We start from the raw sequence: 19,601 nt of genomic DNA on the forward strand, positions 1-19,601 counted from the left end.
TTTGGTAGATGTCAGACTGCATAGTGTGGTGATGTGTACAGTTCCTGCCTAGATGTGGTTTGTTTATGCATTTGTATAGCGCTACAAACCCTCAGGCATCTGAGCGCTGCTTACCCACAGTGTGTGGTGCTCATTTATCAACCTTGGAAGGAAGAAAGGCTGAGTTTGGCCCTGCCGGGATTCGAACTTGCGTCTGCAGGCTCTGCACGGATGTCAATTCAAGCGCTCTACTCGCTGTGCAGTCTGACTAGCCTTATGATTGCTTGTTATTGTTCAAAGAAGAGTAGTTCATTTTCAGCTACTGAGGGCTGCCGTGACCTTATAGGCAACCACTTCTTTTAGTGCTTATCCCACCCCTTTCAAGTACTCCATGATTTAATTTCCATCAATACCACAATTTGATAAGAGCTGTGCAATGCCTGGTTACTGTGCTTTGTTTCATATCACCGCAGGCCTGATGGAGAAAGATGAGGAATGTTCTACAAAAGCAAAACATTGTTATGCTGGAGGGTACACACATAAACAGAGCAATGTGATCTTACAGAAGGTTAGTTCGAACATCCAAACTGTATTCCCGGGGATCCCTAACTCAGGTGGCCAGGGGAGGGACATCGCTCTTGGATCCCAATCCTGGTGGGGTGGATCAGCAAGGGAGAATCATCTGGGAAAGGGGCCCTTCTCGACTGTGGGAGGATTGCCCTCGGGCGCTCATGGTATCCCCACTGTCCAATACATCCCTACCTGACATCCCCTCAGTCACTATGGGATATTATCGCCCAAAACCCATTCACCCACAATACATCTGCCCCCTTCACCCTGACAAAAACCCACATGGTTTTTCCCTGTTCTCCAGCATATGGTCTGGCTTATATTTGCATGCTCATGAATATTCCCCCGTCGTCAGGCCGGGAATCCTTGGTAAAAGAAAAAACAGTTTCACTTTCATACACAAACTGTATTTCTCCACTAAACCAATCACAGTACTCTGGGTCATACTACCCCCAAGCCAATGACGGCCCTCTCCCTAAGCCCCTCCTCTGGTAGCCATCTTCAGATTGTTTCTGCACGTTCAAGTGTTGGTAGTCCTTGAGTTTTGCTCCGTGAGCTACTTATACGTTTTTTTTGGTTTTCGACAGAAAAGGTTTCTATTTTTGTCAAAAAGAGCCTGTGTGCTCTCTTCCCCATCTGCCGACAGATGGGATCCGTTTGTCAGTGAATTTCAGCGCCGCTCAAGGGCAAGGATCGTCAAAGTTTCGTCCAAGGTTCCAGAAAGCCGTTGGGCCTACTCCGCCCTTCTGGCCATGATGAAGGAGAAAGAGAAGGAAGATCCCTCTTCTAGCGCTGCACCAGATGCGGGCTATGGAGCGTGTTTGTGGAGGACAAACACCTTCAGTGCCTCTACTGTCTTCTTCTGGACCACAAAGAAATAGAGTGTGTGATCTGCCTCGCCAAGAAAACTATGAAGGACTGACCTAGTAGACGGTCGGTGTGGCTAAACGCCATGGCCTCTGCCCAGTGCCTCAGGCAGGGTCATGCCTCACCCAGGACCAGCCGGTCCCAGGAACGGAGCGGGCTGCTAAGTCCTGTGAGGGCGCCCCATCCATGGGGGCCCAAGACAAGGTCAAGCGCTGCAAGTCTGCTTCCGTTGGGGTCACCGCACAAGCGGGTCCCTCAATGGGCAGGGCGCGATCAACGTCACCATTCGCCTCCATCGCCAGCCAGCATTCGAGCACCTCCTCAAAGAGGAAATCGTCGTAAGCTGCGGGAGAAGCCTGAGAAGCCCAGGACGGAGGAAACGGCTGCCAACCTGCCCAAGAAGGCCCAAGCGGCGCAGGAGACAGTACTCAACGATTGAGCTGGTGCCGCTACTTTCTCGAAGGCCCAAGGGGCTGACCCAGCGAAGGTAGCACCTACTGCACCCAGGGTGTCCCTACCTCCCAGGAGGTCTCAGATGGGGCGGTGGCAAAGCCAGCTGACACACCAGAGAAGAGGATGCCGTCTTTAAGCCCGGCCCCAACCTCTCAGGGTGAAGAAGGGTGGGGACGGGACGATGAAGTCCCAGGCCAAGCGGAGGCCGTGCCCCAGGTCATTGAAGTTACATCCACCGACGACAAAGACCTGGAGTCCCTTCACACGGTCCACAAGGACGTGGAGGAGGATGACAGCGGCCGCAACACTGACGTGGGGCCTAGTGTTCTGACCACGGCAGTTCCTCCGAGGGTTGTATCCCTGTACATCCTTTCGATCCTACACACGTTGGTGTCAGAAATCCAGAAAAGGGTGCCGCAGGCCACAGTGCCTGCAGCCCCGGATGAGCCTCTGGCAAAAAAGAGGAAGCGTCATCCGATGCCCCCCGTATCAACCTATCAACCTCCACACCCCCATCAGGTGCCCTCCTCCTCACCCCCCCAATGGGGGACATGGGGACGGGCACAGCAAAGACGGACGATGACGACGATATCGTCCCATGGGCGGATCCTCACAATCAAGGGCGTCACCACCGGATCAGGTGGGGTTGTTTCATTCCATGGTCACCAAAACTTCCAAACTTTTCCAGCTTTATGCCCGAGGAAACTAAGAGGGAGAGTTTCCTATACCAGGGGTGCGAGGCCAAGAGGAAGACCATCATGGCTGTGCCCCTCCTGGACGATGTGTGGGAGGAAGGCCTGGCCCTATTGAAGAATCCTTGCATGGTCCCGGCCAAATGGGATAGACTGGAGAAAAAGTACCCAGTGACGGAGTCCGCTCCCAGGTGTCTGCAGTCGCAACTGTCGACGGACTCACTGGTTTCGGCGACCACGAGGAAGACATTGTCAAACCATTCCTCATCATCCACAGTCCCTCCTGAAACCTAAGGGAAGAAACTGGACACCATGGGGAGGAAGGTTATTTCTGATGCTTTTGAATCAGCTTAGAATCGCATGCTGTGCATATAGTCCGACATCTAGTGATAATCGCCGAGTATTGCATCTTGTCTTTCTAGGATCGAAAGGGGACGTCAACTTGGACGCGCCTGTAACACTAACCCTAATGTGACGTGTAGTGTACCCAAAATCCCTCACATGTCGAGGTCCCTCAGATTGTTTTTTTCCGCCCAGCTAGCTGGTAGCCTTATGCGGAGCTTTTAGAAATTGGAAATTAAATCTTTGTCCATGACCTCCAGTAGTTTATATATATATTCGTCCCCTTCATCGACGACTACTTATCTGACACCGCCGATAGTGGAAGACAACTCCGGACCGCGACGGCTGGTGCTCCGGTCGACGCTGTCGACGGCCTGGCCGAGCCTTCTGGTGAAGGGGTCCGGGGCTCTATCTCTTTTCAAGATGTTCTTCCTTCTCCCCTCTCTTTGACCTTCTGGTTTTGCTGTTGCTATAAACCTGAGCTATGGACAGGACACCTTAAATTTAGCCCTTCGTGTAAAGGAAAGTACCCTTGGAAGGACACGTATCAGAGGTGCAATAAGTGTCTCCCTCGATCACCACAAGGCATCCTGTAGGTCTTGACAGCTCTTGCGTCCTAAGACGATTAAAGAGCGTTGAGTTCAACGGTGGCCGGGCTACGCCATCATGCAGGCCGAGGGTAGCTCCCCCGCCGCCACAGGCACCGAGAATGACGAGGAATTGAGCAGCAGCTGTGGCTCTGACACGGATTCCATCGACCTATTTTCAGAGCAGTCTCGCTCCAAGCCATCCGTCCCCAGCCCCGGCAGACAGGCCACCAGTTCTGCTATGGGCAGTGCACCCCCGGCGACGGGAATGCACACGCTACTCATAAAGGTAAACACACATCCCCTCCCACCCCCGAACCGCCTCGACAGACTCGTCTGGACGATCAAAGACGCCAACAAGTACGCAGATTTCCTCGACAGAACCCGCTAATCCTCAGGGTCGGCAACCCTCCCCGCAACCGCCTAAGCGGCATGCGTCCGGGCATTCTACTGACAAGGGCGTTGGCACCAAAATGCATGAGAGCGTCGAGACGCCTCTTCAGAGAGCAACGAAGCAGAAAGCACCAGCAACGTTGACGACTACAGGGAAGCCATTAGTACAGTCAAATTAACTCCCAGAGACCCCGAACATATGTGAGAGTCTCGCAAAGATTGTTTAGGCGGCTAATAAGCCCAAAGACAGGTCGAGGGATACATCCACACGACGAGAAAGGCAGGAAGACTATTCTGAATGTTAAGACTCTTGCAGATACATTTTGATGCACTAAACACTCAGACCCCCAATGGGAGCCCTTCCAGACACCTCTGGCTCCTCCTTATGGACCAGAGACATATTTGAAGGGTGTATGGATAGACTTTCCAAATTTGTAGACTTTTCAGAAAGGTTTACCACACCTAAGAGGCCTAGTGAAGAGGACCTGTACCCCACTGTATCTAAATTTCAGAGGACCTCCTGCCCCCTTCATGAGGAGGTTGTTTGACTTGACGGAACCAGAGGAAGTGCCTCAGCACCTGTCTGTTCAGGAAGATGATCCCTTTGAGGACCCTATTGACAAGGCCCCAGATTGGGGGGATGAGCAGCCAGTTGATAATGTACCATGGCTATCACCAACCAATGCACCAGATCCAGACACACTGGGCATGCACCCTCCCTCATCTCCTATTAGATAGGCATCCCTGTAGATGACAAGATGGCATTTAATGCTATTGTGAAGGAGCCTGCCGAACATTTTCAGATTGCCACGCAAGAAGCTGTGCTAGACACCAACTTCACAGAGGATATTCTGCAGGAGAAACCACCGGCAAGCCAAGCTATACCCTTATGAACTCCTTTAAACAGCATATCGCTCCTTCTTTGCTAACGCCATCGCAAACAAGAGCTGTGAACCAGAGGGTGGAAACGCTTTTTCACCCCTCAATTCCAGACCCCCTCTACATTCAGGGACACACCACACCAGATTCCCTGTTGGTGACTACGGCCAGGAGAAGGGCAGGATTAACCCTTGTCCACAGGCAAAGCACCGCCAGACAAGGACTGCAAAAAATGGTATGCCCTGGGGAAGGGTGTCACAACTGCGGCAGCCTATTCCACCAGAATTGGCAACAATACTACGTTGTTGGCCAGCTACAGCAACGTTCAGTGGAATCTGCTCCAAGAAGGCCTGCAAGATATCCCTGAACCAACACGGCCACGCCTACTTGCGATTGTGTCTGAGGGGAGGCAGGTGAATCATAATATTCTTAAGAATACCCTTGATGCTGCAGAGACAGCAGGGCGAACTCTGGCCCAAGGTACCATATTGACAAGGCACGCGTGGTTGAAAAATTCGGGGTTCATACCAGAAATGCAGGCGGCCCTTATTAACAAACCGGTGGCGGAATTTAACCAGTTTGGTAAATCGGTAAATGAGGCACTAGCAACCGCAAAGAAAGAACATGAGTCTTTGAAGTCCTTGAACCAGATAACTAAAAGGCCATTTCAGCAGTGGGGTTGAAGCTATCGCCGCTCTATTCGCAGACTAATATTTCCCTCGTTCCCCTCACAATCATTATGGAGCGGGCAACGCATGGTCCTCAGGACAGGGTCAGCTGCCTCAAACCAGTATCGGTCTAGAGGGCAGTGCGGTGGCAAAGGAAGGGGTAGGAGCACCACCCATAGAGGCTCCCCGGCCTCCAATCAGAAATGACTCACCGATCTGGGTCGCCTCCCATGCCTCCCCCCTCGGGGGACGGTTAACATCATTCTTCCACGTATGGGAGGGAATTACCACAGACCAGTGGGTGCTCAAGACCATCACCCACGGTTACTGTATCTAGTTCAGCCGATCACCCCCGATACCGACCTCCGAAGACCAGGCGACTGTCACCGGAACATCTGAAAATCCTACTGCAAGAGGTCGAGATCCTGCAGAAAAGGGGCGCAATCAAAGTTGTCCCCGTTCTACAGGTAAACAAGGGTATTTATTCAGTGTACTTCCTTGTACCCAAAAAAGATCGCAACATGCACCCGGTGCTAGACTTGCACCCAGCAAACAAATTTGTCAAACCACAAAAGTTTCGAATGATAACACTGTAAGAGGCAATCCCACTGCTAACACAGGGGGATCACATGGCAACATTGGACATACATACTTTTATATTTTAATGTTGCTAGCGCACAGAAAATACCAAAGGTTCGTGATAGAGGACAAGCACCATCAGTTCAAGGTCCTTTGCTTTGGCATTGCCTCAGCCCCGAGGGTATTTACAAAGGTTCTGGCAGTACCGGCGGCTCACCTGCGCAGCTAATCCATCCAAGTGTATCCTTACCTCGACGACTGGCTCAAAAGAGGGAATTCGTACAGAACATGCCTATCAAACACCCAAAAGACTATAGATCTACTCTTCAGTCTGGACTTCTGATTAAATGAGAAGAAGTCCAGCCTAGACCCCAGCCAAGTCAAACCATTTCTGGGGACTCTGATTCGGACTGGAGGCGGCCTAGTATTTCCCTCCAACAAAAGGGTTCAAAACATGCTGTTTCAAATCCCTCAATATGTAGCCAGTTGGGAGGTGACGGTACGCAAAGCCATGCGACTGTTAGGAATGATGACCTCCTGCATTTATTTAGTCCCATACGCATGATTGCGCATGCGCCCCATGCAAGAGTGGCTCACCAGCCAGTGGTGTCAGGTCAGCGGACTATGGGACGATCTAGTGGTTGTCTCGGGAGCCCTCGTTCTCTCTGCAGTGGTAGTCGAGGGAAAACCCTGTGAAGGGGAAGACCTTCACCACCCCCGCAGTAGAAGCCACTCTCACGATTGACGCATCTCTCACAGGGTGGGGGGCTCACCTCCTCCAGCAGACGGCGCACAGTGTTTGGTCCCCAGCAGTAGCATCCAATCACATAAATCTGTTGGAGCTGTTAGCAGTGTTCAAACCCCTGAAGGCCTTTCAGCCACAGTTACAGGGGAAGACAGTACTAGTCCTCACGGACAGTACCACAACCGTGTATTACCTGGACAAGCAAGGGTGCACTCACTTTCAGGGGTTATCCAAACTGCCCCAGAACACATGGAAGTGGGCTCTCAAGCACAAGATGTTCCTCCTGTCTTAACATGTTCCAGGGGAACTCAATCTTCTGGCGGACGTACTCGGCAGAGACTTCCCGCTACCCACAGAGTACGAATGGCGACTACACGAAGATACTGTCTCCAATGTTTTTGCAGAATGGGGCATCCCAGAGATCGACTTGTTTGCAACTCTGGAGAACTCACAATACCCAGATTACACCTCCAGGTACTTTCGGAACCGCTCCAAGGGGAATTGTCTGTGGATGACATGATCAGGGAAATTTGTTTACGCTTTGCCCCCCTACTCCCCTGCTCTCCTACTCAAAAAGATTGTGCACAAGATGCACTACACGACAGCTGTCTGTCTTCTGGCAGGACTGTTCTCCAGTTTGTGGACGCGGATGCAGCACAATAATACAGAGGAACAGTGATACGAGTTTTCAAACCAACAGCCAAAGTTTGGCATCGAGCTGGGCCGGTCAGCAGTTTATGGCACACACGTTCAAGGACCAAAATTGAGCCTTACCAGTATACAACTAAAAGAGGGAACTGTGGAGCCGCTCAATATAATAGCGACCTGGTATTAGCTACAGCACAACACGTGCTCTTGACACACAAGGACATCTACTCTGTCTTCTTGATGGATGCCCCAAAATGAGTACTGCCAAGAAAGCAGTTTAGTTTTGGACCATGGAAGATACAGACAAGATAGACTATCTGCCAAATAGATTCAGCACCTACTATTGTGATCTAAATGAAGATACTTGTGTATGTCCTGACGAGGGCATGGGTAGAGGGAGTACACCTAATACCATGCCCGAAACTCGAATAGACATCACAACAACTCAAGTTCCATTTTTTAGGATCTCAATTGTTCTTTTTGGTTACAAAAATAACTGTGGCAATTGAGTATATTAGAATAAAATTGATAATATATGCCAGATATGTTACAACATCGCTGCATTGACAGACAACAAATATTACTGCATCATGGGTCTATTTATTGGACCTTTCTGTTTTTAGACGTTGTTGTTGCGAGTTTTTGCACCGTTATGATTGGTTTTTGAATGGGTATGTATGCAGTTGATATGGATGCGTCGGTATGTGTGATTACAAAATGGTGCTGTGTGATAGGTCAATAGGATGAAATTGCTCAAATATAGAGTTTATGGTACGTCTTTCATTAATGTTTTAATGATTGTCATTATTTTTGTACACTTTATATATGATTTCAAAAAAGAAAGCAATAAGAATAAAATAAGAAGCAATTGCAAAAATGTACTTTTTGAATTCATTCTTAAGAGAAGGTATTGTAAGAAATATCTATGAATAACTTGAATGCAATGAGAGTCTGTACATGTTTTGTATACCTGTACTTGTTGTGATGCAAAATGCACCAGGAACCAGTAACAATGATATTGATTCACCCATCTGATGGAGATGTCAATCTCCCCTCCAATGAAACTACCTTGCCCATACAACATGCTATCACAGCACAAGAGAGAGACCCAAAACCCATGCCCGCAAACTCTCAACTTGGCGGCTGGCTCCTGAGGTCAGAGATTTCAGCACCTCCAACTTCCTAAGAGATGCATTGATATACTTGGAGGCAAGAAACCTAACACCAGACATTGCTACTCCAATAAATGGAAACGCTTTGTCATCTGGTGTAATTACAAGAACATCAGTACTACAGACTGTTCACCCACACATATTGTTCTGTACCTGACTCATCTACTGGACTCATGCCTGGTTTTTAATTCCCTGAAGGTTCACTTAACCACACTTTCAGCGTACACCACGTCCCAAAGAAAGGTCTTGTGGTGGAAGATCCCAGTAATGAAGGCTTTCATGGAAAGGGTTAAAAGACTTCATCCCCAGATTTCAAACCTGGCTACCGGATAGGACCTTAATATGGTATTAACTAGACTTATCAGATCTCCCTTTGAACCGATGCATAAGGCTAGCCTTAAAGTACTCACATAAAAGACTGCCTTCCTGGTGGCAGTCACTTCAATAAGAAGAGTTAGTAAACTATAGGCCCTTTTCAGTTCTAGACTCATTTGTCAATATCCACAAAGATAAGGTGGTTCTGCGCACTCCCCGCGGTTTGTGCCCAAATTGATTTTCAAGTTCCATGTGTACCAGTTAATAGAACTACCCACTTTTTTCCAGAACCCCACTAACGTGGCAGAAAGAAGCCTACACACACACAAGATATGCGCAGGGCTGTCGTTTATTATTTGGGAAAAACAACACCACTAAGAAATAACCAGTTTTTCGTCTCGGTGGTAGCTGGTAGAGAAGGGGTACCTGTCTCTAAATCATCCAGCTCTAAGTGGATTGTCAAGTGCATCACACTCTGTTTCACTCTTGTCAAGAGAGATCTGCCCTTCAAGCCTAGCACACACTCTACTCTGGGTACTGGGGCTTCCCTAGCATTCATTGCAAATGTCCCTCTCGAGTCCATTTGCAAGGCAGCAACCTGGAGTTCTGTACACACCTTTACAAAACACTACTACCTGGATACTCGCTCTACGTCTGATTCTCAGGTGGGACAAGCGGTGCTAAGACATCTCTTCACTATTGTTCCTGCTCACATCCCTCCTCCAACTCCGGGTACTGCTTGCTAGTCTATGCACATCGTGTGATTATAAGCAGATTAACAAGCATCACAAGACAATCATTACTTACCGTAATAGCATTTCTGATGATTGTATCTGCTTAGATTGACATGCGCCCAACCTTCCTCCCAGCTCGGATGGAAGGAACATAGATATCTTACTACTACTTCTCTCTTTCTGTACTCACTCAAAATAGTCATAAGGCTCCCTCACGGCAAAAAAATACAATCGGAGGGACCTCGACACGTGAGAGATTTTGGGTACACTACTCGTCATGTTAGGGATAGTGTTACAGGCACGCCCATGTCGACGTCCCCTCTCGATCCTCGAAAGACAAGATGCAATACTGCGTGATTACCACTAGATGTCGGACTATATGCACAGCATGTGAATCTAAGCAGATACAATCATCAGAAATGCTATTACAGTAAGTAATGATTGTCTTACACCGCGGTGTTGACCATCAAGATGGCCAACGCACTGGCAATTCTGGCCAGATGCGACAGGGAGCTGTGGTACAAGCTGTGCTCGATTCTGGAATTCCTGCCCGACGACAAGGATAGAGGCGATCGCACTCTTGCAGGAGGGAGAGGTGGCTTCGAACCATGCCATCATGGTGTCTCTGGGCATTGCCGACACCGGTTTCCGTCAGCTGGGGAACAGGGTCTGTCTCTACCGTCGAAGCTGGCTGAATGCCACACATTTCCACCAGGAGGTCCAGACGAGGATGCTGGGCATGTCCTTTGACAGGGATAACCTTTTTGGGAAGGCCGTCGACGAGTCCTTGCAGGCCATCGAGGCGGATACAGAGATGGCTCGTGACCTGGGCACTCTCCAGCAACACTGCTCTTGCTTTCGCGCCTACAGAGGAAAGTCGAACCGATTGATGAAAGGATTCTCGTCGTACCGTCAGCCCCCCTGGTCCGCGACCCAGGAGGCCTACAGAGGCCGTTCCAAAGCCTACATTGGAGGTGGTCAGCGCTGTTGTCGCCCTCAAGACGGGGCGCCGACTCCAGAGCAGAACTGAACAGGCCAAGATGTCGGGCCCCCACCTATACACCCCAGTGGGAGGCCGGCTTACGAGATTCGTCAGCGAGTGGGAGCAGATCTCCACGAACAGATGGGTGCTGGACGCTCTCGCCCACAGACATATCCTGGAGTTCCAACACAAGTGTCTGCGGATCCCTCTGTTGGCCCGGCAGGAGCAGCACATCCCTCAACTCTTGGAGGAGGTACGGGCCATGCTATGAAAAAGGGGCATTAGAGCTGGTTCCAAGACTACTACGGGGCTCCGTAGTCTATTCCAGATACTATTTGGTCAAAAAGAAAACAAGGGGGCTAGCACCCCATTCTAGACCTGCGGCGTCTCAACAAGTACCTCAAGTCCCAAAAATTCAGGATGGCCACGTTGCATCACGTACTCTGCCAACTGGAGGAAGGAGACGTCTTGACATCGCTGGACATGGAGGACGCCTACTTTCACGTCCCCATTCACAAGAAGCACTGAAAATTCCTTTGCTTCGTGGTGCAAAGACGGCACTACCAGTTCAAGGCCCTCCCCTTCGGCCCGAAGTCAGCCCCCAGGGTGTTCACCCAGTGCCTGGCACCGGTGGCGGCCAATCTACATCTACCTCGGAGGAGAGGGTAGCGGCCATTCTGGGGAAAGTGCGACGACAGCTGTCCCTGAAGATCGCCACGGTACAAACCATCAAGTTGCTCCTCGGCATGATGTCGTCTTGCATCTACCTTAGCCGGCTCTGCAGGTTACGGTTACAACCTCTTCAGGAGTTCCTGGACGCTCGCTGGGTTCAGGTATTCCCGAAGCTTCGCGGACAAGATCTTGCTCTACGAGGAGTTCCGTTGCGCGATACAGTGGTGGGGCGTTCACTCCAACATCGGCCAGGGTACAGGTTCCAAAGCCTGCCGTACCAGGAGACGGTCACCACGGATGCTTCCCTGGAAGGCTGGGGAGCCCACACCAGACATCTGCACACCAGAGGCCTGTGGCAGGCGGAGGTGAAGGATCTTCACATCAGTATCCTGGAGCTGCAGGCAGCGTTCTGGGCCCTCAAGTCATTCCTTGCATCTCTGAAGGGCAAAGTGGTGAGGATCTTCACGGATAACACCACCACAATGTTCTACATCAGGAAGCAGGAGGACACTCAATCCCCAGCGCTCTCCAAAGAGGCGCAGGACTTGTGGCACTGGGCCGTATGGCAAAAGATATTACTCGTCCCCTTTCACCTGGCCGAAGTCAAGAACACCATCACCGACTCCCTCAGCAGGGAGTTGCCCTTCTACCATGAGAGGGAACTTTGGCAGGGCCAGGTGGACCACATCTTCATCAAGTGGGGCAGGCCCCAGATCTATCTGTTTGCGGCGGGGGTGAACTTCAATACCCATACAATTCCCCATACCCCCATTTTCTTTCTTTCTGCACTTATCAGACTTACCCATTCTGCTGCCTTAAACACAGCACTTGCTGGCTGCACTACCACTGTTTATTGCCTCTATGATCTATTTATTTGTATTTATTATTATTTGTATGTTCTCCTCTGCTCCGCACTTTACACTGTCCTCCTTCCATGCACTTTTCCCCTTTCTCATGCACTTGCGCGTTCTCAGATTGTTGTTTTTGTTCTCCCCTGTTCCCCCTCCCCTCCCTTGCCTTGTCATGCTCTGAAACACTTGTGTACGAGCGCAATATAAATAAATATTCATATCAGAGGTTTTCCAGCAGGTCACAACAACCGGGGAGCATGGGGGACGCATTCTCCTTCCCGTGGAAAGGCCTGTTTTTGTACGCGTTCCCTCCGTTGCCTCTCCTACTGCAAGTCATCAATCAACTCAAACAGTGCCGATGCAGGATGATACTCGTTGCCTCGGCGTACTCGAGGCAGAACTGGTACCCCGACGTTCTCAGCCTGTCAGCGTTGCCTCCGGTCAAGCTGCCGGTGGTCGCGGATCTGCTCACCATAGAATGAGGCGCAATCCTGCATCGCAACCCAGGATGGCTAAACCTGAGTGCTTGGCTCCTGCAGCCCTAGAGTTTGCAGGTTACGAGTTGCCAGCGGACTGCAGAGAGGTCCTTGCCAAGGCCAGAGCATCGTGTTAAGTGCTACAGTCAAAAGTGGACGCGTTTCACGATGTGGTGCCGGTTGCAAAAACCCATATCGCTGCCCCGTACAGTGCCGAAGCAAAAGCCTGTGATAGATGTAACTGGATGGCTGGACTAATTGTCACGCTGGCATGACGATAGTGGAAATGTAAAATGCCCCACTATACTTCTCAAGGTTCACTATAGCCTTTGCTACCTGATTAGTCCATAATCCGTTATCTGAGAACCCAATTGCCAGGTAGTCACAGGTGGAAATTTACTGCAGGACGTCGCCATCAAAAGACATTTTAAGGTTAACCTTTCTGGCCAACCTATGTTGGAACGCTATAGTTTCATTTTTTTCCTTGTTTAATGAGTCTTAGTTCCTTATACTTATTTGGGAATATTCCCAGCATGAATTTGAGCCCCATCTGAGAGGTTGCCAACAAGACGGCATCATTGGCAAAGAAAAGACAGGGAAAAATGAGATCGGCCATCTTTGGCGGGTCCAGGTTCCGTGCCTCGAGCTCTTCGATGGCTTCATTGATATACAGATTAAAAAGGAGTAGCGCCAGTACCCATCCTTGCCGGACTCCTCTTTGTACTTCAACGGGCTCAGTCGTTCCCCTCCAAGTTCCCATCTAACTGTTTCTCTACTAGAAGTATAAAGCAGTTGAATTGATGACAGGAGATCAGTAGGTATGTTCTTTCTGGCCAGTGCATAACAGAGCAAGTCCCGAAGAAGACACAAAGACTGCGTAGATCCTTCCTCTGCCCAGGACTTATTTGTTCAGGATCTGCACCAGGTGAAAATACTGGTCCACCGTGCTGATCTTCTCTTGGAACCTGGCTTGCAGTTTACCCGTGGAGGCGTTCCAACAGGACCTTTCCAAAAGGTTTATCTGCTCTGTCCAAAAGTGATTTTGAGGGGATTGGGTCCTCCGACGTATTCCGTATCTATGACAGGTAATGTACACGTGTGCTGCTTCGGAAAATCTTTGGCGTCTGCGTCCTGTGTTGATGACGTCGATGCGCCGTCCCCGAGGACCTCCTCCGACGGCCGACGTCACCCGATGTGATAAGTAGGACGCACGACGCCCATAGCCTCAGTTCCGTTTTTTCGGCGAACGTGTTCGCTTCGTGAATCTCGGTACACCTCGACTCTTTGGAGTTACTGTTTTCTTTCTCTGTTCGTTGAGCCTGTTCGGTTGTTTGTGGCGATGTCTTTCTCATCTTCGACCCCGCGTCCGGGCTTCAAGAACTGCGGGGACTGCGGGGACTGTGGGTCCAAGATGTCGGTCACGGACTCGCACGACGCCTGCCTCTGGTGCCTCGGGAAGGCCCACGATACGGACGACTGTGTCGACTTCCAGTCGATCACTGCGAAAGCCTTGCGAGAACGCAAGAAGAAACTGTCGGTAGGTCGGGTGTCTAAGCCCCGGAAGTCCAGGTCTGTGGGGCTTTCGACCGATGACTCGAGGGGTGACTCTCTGCGCCGGAAGTCCGGTGGGTCTCCTTCCAGGAGTCGGTCTCGCCACTCCTCCGCCTCTTCTAGGCATTCCAGGAAGCGCCGGCATAGGTCGCGTTCCCCGTCCTCTTCCGAGGACTCCGCCCGTCGGCGGGTCGCTTATCCCTCCATGCAAGCGACACCGGAGGAATGGGCTTCCTTCAGGAAGCAGGTGCTAGTGATTCTGGAATCGCAGGGCAGCGGTCCGTCTGCGCCTCTGAGTGGGGTCGGTCGGCACCGGTCGAGAGACACCGCCCGTACGCCTTCAGGCTCGGGTGGTCGGCACGGCTCGCGGGAGAGGTCCCGCTCGGACAAGGGTAGCCGTTCTCGCCATGCCCGTTCCAGGTCCCGGTCCTCGACGCGCTCGAGACCGCGTGATCCTGTGCCGTCTTCGAAGAAGACGTCGACGCCTGTGGAGCAGAGGTCGTCGACGCTGTCAGCGCCCAGGCTGTTGAGAGACACGCTCTTAGCTCTGGCTTCGAGGACTGTGTCGACGCCGCCGATGCTGGAGGCGTTGCAGCTGACGTCGACGCCGATTCGCTCGACGTCGACGCCTTTCGAGGCGGTGGTGTCGGAGGGGCCCCGTGGCACGGGTTTTCCCCTAAAAAGGCTATGGCTAAGGTACGCCACTGCTTTGGTCCGCAGAGGTCTTCCTCTCCCCGCCTGGAGTACATTTCAGAGGGTGATGAAGGCTCTGATGGCGGTCTGGTTCCGGTTCCGGTTCTGGATGAACTTATCTCGGGCCATAGTCAGTTTGATGACCTGAGGCAGTCACTGCATGATGCCAGTGGATTGAACACCTCTCCGGAGGTGGAGTTTTGTCGGTCGGAGCCTGGCACTAATGCCGATTCGTCATATCGGCGCCTTATGTCTCGGGTTACCGAGTACTTGGGTCGGTCAGCTCCCCCAGGGGAGTTCGTTCAGGATGATCTCACGGACATCCTTGATCTCGGTCCACCCACTGACCCGGTTTTGCCTTTTCATATGGCTCTGCAGAGAAGGGTGGCGGCGGCTTGGACTGCTCCGGAGAGTCTCCCAGCAGTGGGCAAGTCTTTGTCGCGAAAACACCGTCCAGCCAGTAGCGACCCCTGCTACTTGTCTAGGCACCCCACCCCGGAGAGTTTGGTGGTGCAGGTGGCTATAGCCCCGGCAAAGCAGGCGTCGTATCCTACCATCCCTCCGGATAGGGACGACAAACGTTTTGACGGCTGGGCGAAGAAAGTGTTTTATTCTGGGGGTATGGCGCTTCAGGCGGCCAACTCCATATGTGCCTTGTCTCGTTTCACTCACACTCTGTGGAACTGTGTTGCATTAGCGGCTGATCATATTCCCGAAGGGGACGAACGGGATGGTTTCCTTGCTATGGTTCAGGATGGCAAGGATGCCATTTGTGAGGCCGTTCAGTCGGGTTTGGGCTTGGCGGATTGTGTCAGCCGGTCCATGGCGGCGAGCACCGCAATGCGCAGGTTTGCGTGGTTGAGGAAGTCTGGGTTCGCTGCTGATGTGCAGTACTGGCTCCTCAACATGCCCTTTGACGATGAACACCTTTTTGGCAGCAAGGCTGACGAGAGCCTTGAGAGGTTGCAGACCTCGAAAGCTGCAGCGAAGTCATTGGGCGCTGCAGGTCGCCAACCTCCGCCTTTTCGTCCTAGGGGACAGCAATGGAGGGGAGGTTCCTTTCGCTACTACTCGTCCTTCAGTAAAGCGAGAGGAGCTAGCAGTCAAAGAGGCCATCGTAAGAGTACCAGAGGTGGAAGCAAAGGTACTCGAGGTGCCAAGGCCACTCGGGCAGTTGCCTCTTTGCCCTCAGGCAACGCCGCAGCCACTACCACTCAGTCATGAGGCCAGGTCCCATGGTTTGCCGGTTGGGGGAAGGCTGGCGCAGCATCTTGTAGAGTGGCAAGCCATTACTTCAGATGTGTGGGTTCTGGAGATCATAACCCACGGCTACTGTCTTACCTTTCGGCAGAGGCCTCACAACAATCCACCAGGGAACCTCTCTTTGAAGAGTCCAGATCCGCTCCTTGCGCAGGAAATTCAAGCCCTACTGGAGAAAGGCGCCATAGAACTGGTGCCTGTAGCGGAGAGGAACAAGGGATGGTATTCCCCTTATTTTTTTATTTCAAAGAAAGACGGGGGATTGAGACCCATCATGGACTTACACGGTTTGAACAAACTCCTCAGGAAGGACAAGTTCAAGATGGTGACTCTTTCTCAAGTCCTCCAGGCCCTTCAACTTCAGGACTGGTTGGTGTCTCTCGACCTCAAGGATGCTTACTTCCATGTGCCGATCCATCCCAAGCACAAGAAGTACCTGAGGTTCGCGGTTGGCGACTCGCACTTTCAGTTTCGGGTCCTGCCGTTCGGATTGACCTCCGCCCCGAGGGTTTTCACCAAGCTCATGGTGGTGGTGGCAGCGCATCTCTGGAAAGGGGGGATTCACGTCTACCCCTACCTGGACGATTGGTTGATCAGGGGGAGCTCTCCCGAGCAAGTCCTGGATCATCTGTACGTCACCTGCCACTCCCTTCACAGGCTGGGCTTCTCCCTCAATTTAAAGAAGTCCCATTTGACACCAACGCAGCGGCTCCAGTACATCGGAGCAGTGCTCGACACGTCCCTGGGGCAGTGTTTTCCTCCTCAGGTGAGGGCTCTTCACATTCTGCAGATGGTGCACAAGTTTCAGTTTGCCCAGACTCTCCCAGCGTCTGAGTTCTTGAGACTGCTCGGCCTCATGGCATCCTGCATTCTTCTGGTGCCAGAGGCTCGTCTGCGGATGAGAACTTTGCACTGGGCGCTCAAGCTCCAGTGGTCTCAGTCCTCCGGCAGGCTGTCGGACCCTGTTCAGGTGCTGCCCTCGGTAGCCCGGGACCTTATGTGGTGGGCCGTCGAGGGCAATCTGATGAAGGGTGCCCCATTTTGGCTGCCCTGGCCGGAGGTGACGATCGTGACGGACGCATCCCTCACGGGATGGGGAGCTCATGCCAACGAGCTGACAGTCAGCGGTTGTTGGTCTCCGACGGAGTCCAGACTCCATATCAATCTGTTGGAGCTGAGGGCCGTCAGGCTAGCCCTGAAGGCTTTTCTGCCGACTGTGCGCGGGAAGAGTGTCCCGATTCTGACGGACAACACGGTGGCCATGCACTACCTCAACAAAAAGGGGGGGGGGCAGGGTCACATCCGCTGTGCAGGGAGGCGATGCAGCTCGAGTTCTGGTCCATTCAGCAGGAAGCGTCGATCTCGGCAGTTCATCTGGCCGGAAACGACAACGAGACGGTGGATGCTCTGAGCAGGCAGAGCACGATCTCTCACGAGTGGGAGCTGGCTCAGGAGATTCTCCTGGAGATCTTCGCCCTTTGGGGGACCCCTCAAGTGGATCTCTTCGTCTCCAGTGTCAACCGGAAGTGCGAAAGGTTTTGCTCGCGGGAATTTCCTCCAAGAGGAGCCTTATGAGACGCGTTCGTGGTGGAGTGGTCATTCCCACTGCTGTACGCGTTTCCTCCAGTCCCCGTCATCCCGCAAGTGTTGCGGAGGTTACAGGAGTTTGGTTCCCGGATGATCCTCATTGCTCCGGCGTGGGCCCGGAGGACGTGGTACCCGGACCTTCTAGACTTGTCCATCTGCCCTCTATGTCGTCTTCCCTACCGAGACGATCTGCTCTCACGGGAGGGGGTCAGGTTCTCCATCCAGAGGTCGGATTCCTCAATCTTCACGGTTGGCTTCTGAAAGTTTGAGGTATAAGGATTGGGACCTCCCTGAAGACGTGATGGAGGTGTTGCTCTCGGCCAGGCGGCCGGCAACTAAGTCTCTGTACCGTTGCCGTTGGAGCAAGTTCTGCGACTGGTGCAGAGTTCAGAATGTGGATCCTTTTGAATGCGACATTCCCATGGTTTTGTCTTTTTTGCTTTCTTTGGCCCACAGGGGCTTGCAAGTGGGGACCATTAAAGGTTACCTGGCGGCGCTGTCCATATTTAAGTGCTCGTCTGAAGAGTGTTCCTATTTTAAGATTCCTTTATTTTCGCAGTTTTTGAAAGGGCTCACTAATGTGTTCCCTCCGTCACCTTTTTTGGTGCCAGGTTGGGATTTGAACCTTGTTCTTAAGTTTCTTATGGGTGCTCCGTTTGAGCCTTTACATTCTTGCCCTTTGAGGCTGTTAACTCTGAAAACTGTGTTTTTAGTTGCGGTTACTTCCGCTCGCAGAGTGAGTGAGTTACAGGCACTTTCAGTTAAGCCACCCTTCACTGTGTTTCACAAGGACAGGGTTGTCCTTAGAGTTCGTCCTTCTTTTCTTCTGAAGGTGGTTTCGGAATTTCATTTGAGCCAGAAGGTTGTTCTTCCGGCGTTCTATCCTCCTCCACATCCTGGTAAGGAAGAGGTGAGGCTCCATAGGCTTGATCCTAGGAGAGCGTTGAGCTTTTATATCTCGCGCATGTCCCGGGTCAGAGTGGACGATCAACTTTTCATTGGTTACGCTGGAAAGCGTTTGGGACAAGCTGTGACGAAACAGACTTTGTCTCGTTGGATTATTTTAGCTATCTCCGAGTGTTACCGCTTGGCGGGTAAGGACCCTCCGGCTGGCTTGCGGGCCCATTCTACCAGAGTAGTGGCTGCCTCTACTGCCCTGCAGAGGGGAGTTCCTATTCGTCACATCTGTGATGCAGCCACCTGGGCTTCAGTACATACTTTTGTACGTCACTCTTCCCTCGATTCCATCAGAGGGCAAGATCTGGCCTTTGGCAAGGCAGTTCTCTATTCCGCAATTTGATTGGGCATGCTAAATGTGTATTCTAAATTCTTTCCCACCTCCTTGCTTGGTACTGCTTTGGGAGTCTGTCATAGATATGGACTACGTCGGAGGACCCAATCCCCTTGAAGAACAAGTTACTTTCTTACCTGGTAACGTTCTTTCGATGGGATGGTCCGACGACGTATTCCATATCGCTCCCTCCCTGCCTTCACCGCTGCAGAATTTCTTTTGCGATTGCAGCTTCCGTTCCGCAAGGCCTTGTGTGTCTGACTGGCAGAAAACTGGTGGCACACGTTCTGGGAAAAAACTATAACTGAGGCTATGTGCGTCGTGCGTCCTACTTATCACATCGGGTGACGTCGGCTGTCAGAGGAGGTCCTCGGGGACGGCGAATCGACGTCATCGACGCAGGACGCAGACGCCAAAGATTTTCCGAAGCAGCACAGCTGTGGACATTACCTGTCATAGATATGGAATACGTCGTCGGACCATCCCATCGAAAGAACGTTACCAGGTAAGAAAGTAACTTGTTCTTCTGGTGGCCGTTTTTGAAAATTGGAATGATTTTTGCCAGGCGCCATGACATGGCGATCCCTGTTTTGTTGACCGTGTTGAAAACCCTAC

The 19,601-nt window shown here is 51.7% G+C and overlaps 1 protein-coding gene across 1 annotated transcript in view; it reads left to right on the forward strand.

The window, feature by feature from the left end:
- EDEM2 (ER degradation enhancing alpha-mannosidase like protein 2) overlaps positions 1-19,601 on the forward strand; it is a 411,530-nt gene that overhangs the window by 352,081 nt on the left and 39,848 nt on the right. The window lies entirely within an intron of this gene.

The sequence above is a fragment of the Ambystoma mexicanum genome, chromosome 3p (assembly GCF_040938575.1).
Source record: "Ambystoma mexicanum isolate Mex_15411 chromosome 3p, UKY_AmexF1_1, whole genome shotgun sequence".
Taxonomy (NCBI): domain Eukaryota; kingdom Metazoa; phylum Chordata; class Amphibia; order Caudata; family Ambystomatidae; genus Ambystoma; species Ambystoma mexicanum.